We start from the raw sequence: 8,113 nt of genomic DNA, 5'->3' as shown, positions 1-8,113 counted from the left end.
GGGGCTAAAAAATTGAAGTGAAAGAGCTAGGGAAAGAACTAAGTATACCTTGACCTTTTGTACGGACATACACCAAGTAAATCTAAGTCAATTTGAAAACGGTTTATTATTCCCGCAATTCTGGAAAAGATGGCCCTAAAAGCCTAAAGCATATGCAAAACAGGCACAAGTATGTCTTGACGCCTGCACCCTGGCTTCCAGCAAATCCTTAGACAGCATTCCAAAAATCGTAACAGTAGTTTGATTCACTCATATAATCATGTACGAACCCTTCTATAAGTCAACTTACTTAGGACACCTCGGATTGTACACAGTAGGACTCGGATCTCAAATAATTTTCAAAGACTTCTTCGAACATAATAAAGAGTCTTTGGTTTAATCTAAGTATGCGTTTATCTCGACGTTGCAAGTAAGTCAAAAAGATTTCTAAATATAATTAGGGGTAAAGAAAGGCACCTAGCTTTTGGTCAAGGCACACTTCAACATGTGACTACCTTGACCATGGCAATGTCGCACAATACGACATTTACAAGAGAAGTAGCAAATCACTACTCGAACATAACTCGCACTAAACGAGTCTGGTTTAAACTATTCATGATCCGTGTCACCATGAATGCATAAAAACGTATGCAAAGCATTATAGCACCAAGCCAATCCCGTAGCTACAATTGGGGGCTTGAGAAAAATACTCTAAAAATGCTCGAGATGATGATTTTATCGCAAATTCTCGACGCTAATGCTATACCCACGTCATAGGGGCACAATCCTAAGCTTTAATCGTGTAAAACGAACCTTAGAATGGCTACAACCCCTCCCAAATTCTAAAGCACTACTTAGAATATATAAAGTCACCCCACTAACAAAGGGTAACTGAAAATCGTGAGTCACCAAAACTCCGATCAAACTACTGCACATAACGTTCTCCCTACAAGCGCCCATTACACAGTCTACCTCGTTCCAAAGCAAAAGCGAACAAAAAAAAATCAAGGATAAGAACTGTCAAAATATACCCAGAAATCATTTTCAACGCCCAGAGCTGGGCTCCGATATCTTTAACGCCCCAGCCTGGGCGCTGAATCTTTCTGCTACCCAAGTTTTGCCCATATATAAAAATAAGAAAGAAACACCTATGAATCCTCGCATCGAACGAAGTAATAAGCCGCGCAAACCCACACAGAAGGTGCTACACTTGTTTGAGCACCTGAACGAGGCGTGATGAAGTACTCCAATGCAAAAAATAATAATAGTATCCCAACACCTGGAGAAATGTTCTAAGACACGCCGCTAGGCCACACAAGCCTACGTCGCACCATAAGTTCAACCATCCCACAGTACAAGTCCAAAAAAGAGTAAGGCATATTGCACTAATGTAGGCACGACCAAGAGCACGTGTAAAAGAGGCAAATACTACTTATCGCCCAAATTCAAAATGCAAGCCACACGACTTCTACATTAAGGATTAAAGGTAGCAAAATATTACCTACCACGAAAGGGATAGCTCGAACCTACACGAGCGGAACCCCAAGGCATATTTCTCGAAAGAACCTACAAAAATCGTACGCCAAAAGGAAGCATCCCAGCATGCATACTTGGGGGCTCCAAGCTACGAAACAACCATAACAAAATAAAAAATCTCGAAGCAAATGTTTGAACAATCGAAAGGGCACGATGTTTGAGCCCACTTCATGAATGGGCCTGAACCCTAGCAAGCTTCTAAGCAAACTATTCAAAATCAGTCATTGCACAAAAATCAAGCAAACTGATTAATGGACCGCACGCAACGGCCATTCTATGAACGCTCGTTCGCACATACATATCATCATTCTAAGTATCGAACATTCACGAACGCGTTCAAAAGGAAAAATATACAACAACAAGAGCGATCAAGGTCCTACGCCTCAAAGTATGTTCCTCAGGCCATATAGACTCGCCCAACTATTGCAATAACTGTAGGCCTTAAGAGCAACAGTTCCTTTAAATAATCGCCCCAAAGCGACAAACACCATAGTCCACCAATCGGCTACGGCTTCTCGAGAAAATCATCACATTCTAAAAATAAAAGAAAAACAAAAGAGAAGAAAATACGTAGAATTTCCAAGTGAAATAAACGAATGAACAAGAGGCCAACTATGTCATCAAAAGACCAGCCCAAACAACACTTTCAACGCCCCACCTGGGCGTCAACTATTTCAACGCCCAGGCCTGGGCGCCGAAAATGAACCCAGGCTCAAAAAAGGCCCTAACTTCTATTGGGCCCTGCCGCATCCATTCGACTCGAAAATTGCCGATTTCCTTACTGAAAGTCGTACTTCACGACTTTGTCAAGAGTAGCACACCACTACGAAGATCGCTCGCACTTACGAGCACGATCCCAAACACAATCAAGGACATTACAAAATGCGTATCCCCAAAGAACCTCTTTGACAAGAACTGACCGCCAAGCACGAGTGCTTGGTGGCTCGAAAGAAAAAAAAATATCTTAAAAGAAAGTATGCAAAGTTAAAAAAATATTATCAGACTACGCTGTACGAAGTCCCGTGTTTGGATAATCTCAAAAAAACCGGATTACGACCTCAAGACAAAGGTCGCCGTTGATACTTATACATAGTCCCCTAATCAAGGACCCAGGTAGTGGCAAAATTGGGCCGTAAAAACAAGCTCAAAACCATGAAAGATGATGACCACGAGACAATGGTCCGTCTAAACACGTTGTCAACCCACCTTCAGGTTGCAACTAAATCCGCGCATCCCTCGAAAGAATTCGCTCCTACAAGAATGAATAAAAAGAAATTCTCAAAAAAGAAGTCACGATGAAAAAATAGGAAACTTGCCCATCTCAGTTGGCAAGATCACGTCACGAACCACGCGAGTTCCAAAACGAAAAACGAATTCAGGGACGTCCACCCTCAGCGGGCGGGGTCTGCGTGACTAGCCGTGCAGATCCTCAGTTTTCGAAAAATAAAGTCTTCAAAAAAAAAAAAAAAAACAAACAAAATGAAACAGGTTCGCCATCTTCAGCCGGCGGGGTCTACGGCGCAAACCACGTAGGTCCTTATTTCCAAAAAATAAACACAAAACGAATTTCAAAATAGATTCGTCCACTTCTATCGGACGGGGTGTCCACCCTTAGCGGACAGGTTCGCCATCTTCAGCCGGCGGGGTCTACGTCACAAACCGCGTAGGTCCTTATATTCAAATTACAAAAACAGATTCGTCCACTTCTATCGGACGGGGTGTCCACCCTTAGCGGACAGGCTCGCCATCTTTAGCCGGCGGGGTCTGCGTCACTAACCGCGCAGGTCCTTAGTCGCTGCAGCGATAACTTTTTCTGGTTTTCCGTTTTTCCAAAAAAGAACGATGTGAGTAGCTTTCCCTTTTTCCAAAGATTGGTTTTCCGTTTTTCCAAAAAAAAAGAACGATGTGAGTAGCTTTCCCTTTTTCCAAAAATTGGTTTTCTGTTTTTTCCAAAAAAGAACGATGTGAGTAGCTTTCCCTTTTTCCAAAATTTAAAAGAATGGTTTTCCGTTTTTTCCAAAAAAGAACGATGTGCTGGAGTTTCCTTCGTTTCACGTCCCATAAAAACAAGGGGGTTTTCTCGTTTAGCTAACCCTGAAAATGAGAATCTTTAAAAACATTTTTACCTCGTGATTGGGCTTGGCCAGGCCCAATTACACTTTATAGCTTTGATTTCGAAAACATCTGTAGCTACTCCCAATGACAAAGTGAGGGGGTTTCTACGCACCTTTAGATCCTTCCAATGAAAAAGTGAGGAAGTTTCTATACTATCCGTTGACAAATCCCAATGACACGTGAGGGATATGTCGACACTTCAAGTGATGACCCTTAAGTCAAATGTTATCACTCGGGGGCTCGTGAGACCCTCGCAAAAGCAGGTCACCATGACTTGTGTGGCGCACTCCGTCTAATACTTTGACCATCGTCTTACTCCAAGACTCAGTCAAAGTGGGGGCTAACTGTAGACACCTACTTTTGTCCCCATTCCCGAAAGGGAAGGTTCGATGATGAAAACATAAATCTCCACTTGACAACGCATCTCCTATAAAATAACGAATCTCAATTCCCCTTTTCATTTCACCCGAAACCTGCTATTTATAGAAACCTACTATTTATAGAAACCTGCTATTTATGGAAACCTGCTAAAAATAGTAACTGCCATAATGGGTAGTTGTTAAAAGTGGCAAGTCATAAAAGATAGAAACCTGTCAGAATTAGGTGTTGCACTCCAACATAAATCCTAAATGAGATAGAAATTGCGAGAGAATCCTATTCCTAATATGATTCGAAAATAAGAGTTACGTATTAATTAAAATCCAAACGAGCCTAGAGTTCGTAACGGGCGCAGATGCATTCCATCATAAAATTAATACGCACTAAAAGACTCGATTAAGTCTCATACACTCCGGATTCTAAGAGTCCGAATCTGACAAGGAAACGGCCCAAACATCAATTTCAACGCCCAGCCCTGGGCGCTGAAATTGCCGGGATCCTATTTTCAACGCCCAGAGCTGGGCGCCGAAATCTTTGACGCCGAGCCTTGGGCGCTGAAAATACCTGGGACGTGTTCTTTTCTAATTCCTCGTGGATTAGAGTTCTACAATTCTATCTTTCCACGAACTCTTTTCTATAAATAGGGCCCTAAGTTCGACGTGAAAAGAACAACACACAATTATTATTCTGAGTATTGACTCCAAACCCCTAAGCCTAAGCCTCACGCTGCAAAAACTGATCACGCGTTCTGTCGCAATCGATCCATAAATCGAACAGAACGTATCCTGTCCCATAACTTGAGATTCGTTAAATAAAAGGAGAAATAGCAAAGTCAAAGTGGTTATTTTTCTGAGAACCATGACGCACCTCTCAAGGGTGCGTCGTAATGTGTCCCTCTTCTATGATTTAATTGCTTTCCTCGCCCTTTTTATGAACTGTTAAACTAACTAAATCTGATTGTTCTATCACGCCTAATAAATATGATATTTTTGGGAAATTGGATTATCATGCTAGGTCCCTTAATACAATCTAAATCAGATAATCGCGCTCGATCTAGTACTATATGTTGCATATTGTTAAAATCAACTCAGATTAGTTTAATAGTTAACGCATGTCCCTTCAATTATTTATGCTGAGCTAGTAAGGATATCCTGCCTCTGGAGTTATCGAAGAGCGAGTACTCCTCTCGGTAGTTACAGTCCCCCGAACCCTCAATCTCTACCTTGCGGGTGTATGTTCAGAGATCCCCACACCAGGGATCACAAGGGAACCTACGGCCGTCGTGGTCAAACATAATTGCACTCCCTTTATATCACGATACCCGGGTTTTGTCAGTTTTTCTCATTGTCGTTAAAAACTGAATGACGACTCCTATATTACTAGTCAATTGGGTGTAAACTCACAGGAAATCCAATTACACTTGATTTGACAAAAAGAAACGTCACACACACGAGGGACAAGGTCACGCATTAGCCTCGTGCTTTTTCGACCCCCCTCACACTCATCCTATTTGAAGAAAATGGCGTCTCCCATGGTGAAATTCAAGACGGAGTTTCCAATCCATTTTCAAGACGGACTTTGAAGTTGAAGCTTCAAGATGAAGTCGGGCCATACTAGATCACATTTATATCTTATGCATGCTTTAAGTTATTTATTGCTTTTAATATGTCTTAATTATGCATGAGATTGTGGCTTGATTATGTTGCATGATTAAGGATTTTAGTTCACTTAAAATCTAACCAACATAGTAAGAGCCTTAAGTTCCAAACTTTAAAAATTGAGTTAAAAGGTTCCATGCCAAAATAACACTTACTGAAGGAAATATGTCCTTCACCCAAGGTGCATTAAGTCTAATACCAAGGTTCAGATTAATTGCGAACAATTAATTCAGTTAAATCAAGTGATCGGAACAGCTAGCTGGAGCAATGCTTCCAATCAGTGAGTTTTAATGGATATTGAACTCACAACTTACTCTTGACTGAACCTACAAGGTCACACCAATGACACGTAACAGATCACCGGATTAAATGAATCGGAAATTCATTTAATAGCTTTTCGGGATTTAAGTTAGAAACGTATTATACGATACGACCTTGCATCGGAATCGTATATCGTATCGCGAATATTCGTAAGCTAGGCGAGACGAATAAATCATATCGTACGACGGTGATTCGTCGTATACGAAACGATAAATAAATATATCGGAAATATATTTAATCGCAAATACGAGGAGCGGCCCACGAGCCGAGTGCACGAAGCACTCGAGGCCCATGGGCGCGCGCATAGGCGAGCAAGCAAAGCGCGGCAGCAGCGAGGCCCAAGAGGCGAGGTTTGTGTGCGTGCGAGCGGGCCGAGACCACGACACAAGCAGCAGCGCGGCCCACGGCCCTTCGCTGTGCGTGTCCGTGTGACTTGGCATGCAAGCTTGCTAGCCGGCCTTGCCTCTTGGCTTGGTCGGTTAGTAAGGTTATGTAAATAACCTTACAACCTAATTTCCAACTTAGCACAATCACAATTCTAATTACACACAACCCTAGGAGAAAACAAAGAACCCTAATTCTCTCTGTGCCTCCACAGTGTGTTCATCCCAAAAGGCAAAGTATCTTGATCAATTGTCTAAGCTACGATAATCAAGGCGGATCTGAACGTGTCGGTGAACCAAGTAGAGGAACGACAAGTGGAGTTCTTTGTTCGTGTTCGTTGACATATTATTGTGGAAAACACGCTTCGAATGTAAGTTTGCTTAATCTGTGTTTTATACATGTTTCATGGCTTTGGGGATTGTTCCGCACATGTTATTATGTTTAACTGTATTCCCCAACTATGGTATCATGAGCCTTATGTATTCAAAGCATGAATTAGCATGATTATTATTGTTTTTGCATCTGTCGAAAAATTTGGATTTTTTGTTGATTTTTGGGAATTTTTACGAATTATTGGATGAATTGCGTAATAATCAGGTCCGATATCAAAAATGTTCGTTTTTCCGAGTTTTAAAACCCTAATCGGATGGAAAACGATTTTCTACGATCAACTCATGGGAATAGAATTGCGAAAACAGGCCTCGAAGTATCGTTTTTTGGGAGTTTTTGTTAATTTTTTATTAAAAATTAAAAGTGTCGGACAGTAATTCAATTAAAAGGTCGACCTAAACTACTCGTAATTGCTTGAAATTTTGACACAATGTTGCTGGGTACATTCTTGATCTATGGTAAATATTTCAGATTTTTCGATAAGTATAAACCCTAATTTTGCCTTTCCCCAATTTGTAAAATTTGAAACCCTAATTGAATTTTAATTAATTTTGGTTTAATAATTCGGTTAATTGGGAAAGGGGATATAATTTCATGGGTCAGTGGCTAATTTTAAAAATTATTGGATTAAAATTTTAGGTTTCGTTAATTTTAATCGCACTTAAACCAAATTATTAAAAATCTGAAATTTAATTGTTTATGAACTATTTAAAGCTTCGGATTTTATTAATTAAAAGTTCAAACTTTAAATGTTGATTCGTTCGTTCTTAAAAGTTTGAATACTGTTAGCCCTTGATTTAATAATTTTACGAAATTGGATTGTCGTTAAAGTTTATTGAATCGTTAAAAATCGTTGTTTTTCGAAAATAAAAATCGTAACTTTTTGAAAAATAGAATTAATGCAAGTTCGTGAAATTAAATTAAATTTTAATTAATTTGGTCCGTATCACGAACCAAAGGCACGAACACATGTGTGTGGTGGGCGTGTGGCTCGACGAGCAATGCGAGCTACCGTGCGCAATCGAGTCGCAGCGACGCGGGCAGCAGCATGCACGCTGCGTGCCGCGCGCGCTGCGCGAGTGTTGCGCGCATTGCAGGGCACAAGCCCTTGCGATGGTGCAGCGATGCGCTACGACGAGTCGAGCGAGGCACGTAGGGCAGCAGCGATGCTGCGGGTACGGGTGCACTGGCATGCGATGGGTGCGGGCTATGCTCGCATGCCTCGTAGGCCATGCGACGGCTGCGATGGATGCGGGCTATGCTCGTGTGCTTCGTAGGCCACACAATGCTAATGGGCTGGGCGCAAGCCTAGCCCAAGTAAGCACATGACAATTTTTTTTTTGTTGGGCTTG

The sequence above is a fragment of the Spinacia oleracea genome, chromosome 3 (genome assembly GCF_020520425.1).
Source record: "Spinacia oleracea cultivar Varoflay chromosome 3, BTI_SOV_V1, whole genome shotgun sequence".
Taxonomy (NCBI): domain Eukaryota; kingdom Viridiplantae; phylum Streptophyta; class Magnoliopsida; order Caryophyllales; family Amaranthaceae; genus Spinacia; species Spinacia oleracea.
The sequence above is the reverse complement of the archived record's forward strand: the minus strand, read 5'-3'. Positions refer to the sequence as shown.